The sequence below is a fragment of the Octopus bimaculoides genome, chromosome 24 (genome assembly GCF_001194135.2).
Source record: "Octopus bimaculoides isolate UCB-OBI-ISO-001 chromosome 24, ASM119413v2, whole genome shotgun sequence".
Lineage (NCBI taxonomy): Eukaryota > Metazoa > Mollusca > Cephalopoda > Octopoda > Octopodidae > Octopus > Octopus bimaculoides.
The window spans coordinates 2939715-2940198 of record NC_069004.1 but is presented as its reverse complement, the minus strand read 5'-3'; positions in this window follow the sequence as shown (position 1 = coordinate 2940198).

The following is a 484-nucleotide window of genomic DNA, read 5'->3' as shown; positions in this document are numbered from 1 at the left end:
TATATATACAGTAATACCTCACTTTATGTACATATGTACATATATACATCCATATATGCGTGCTTGCCTTATACATACACATATCTGCATGCATGTGGACCTGATTGTATATGTGCAAATACTAGCATTCAATTTTAGCTGACATGAAATTTTCTAAAATTGTGACGATTGCTAAAATGCCTTCAGTTTAGACGTTCGAAATCTCTGTATTAAACCCACTTATTTAATACAATACTAACCTTCCTACTGGCAGACAATTTTATTTTTAAAACCCGTTCCTTTAGCTTTCGTGAAGCTATTCTTTAAATCAACAGCGTTGATGTTTATTGAATTGCCTGGTGACCTCAGGATGTTCGTGATTACCATCAAGAAAGGAAATTGCGTGATTCTACTCAATGAATCAAATAAATATATACCACTTGTATAACACGCCGCAGTATCGCTGTCGTTAATGTTGTCGGTGTTGTTTTAACGTTGATTATTG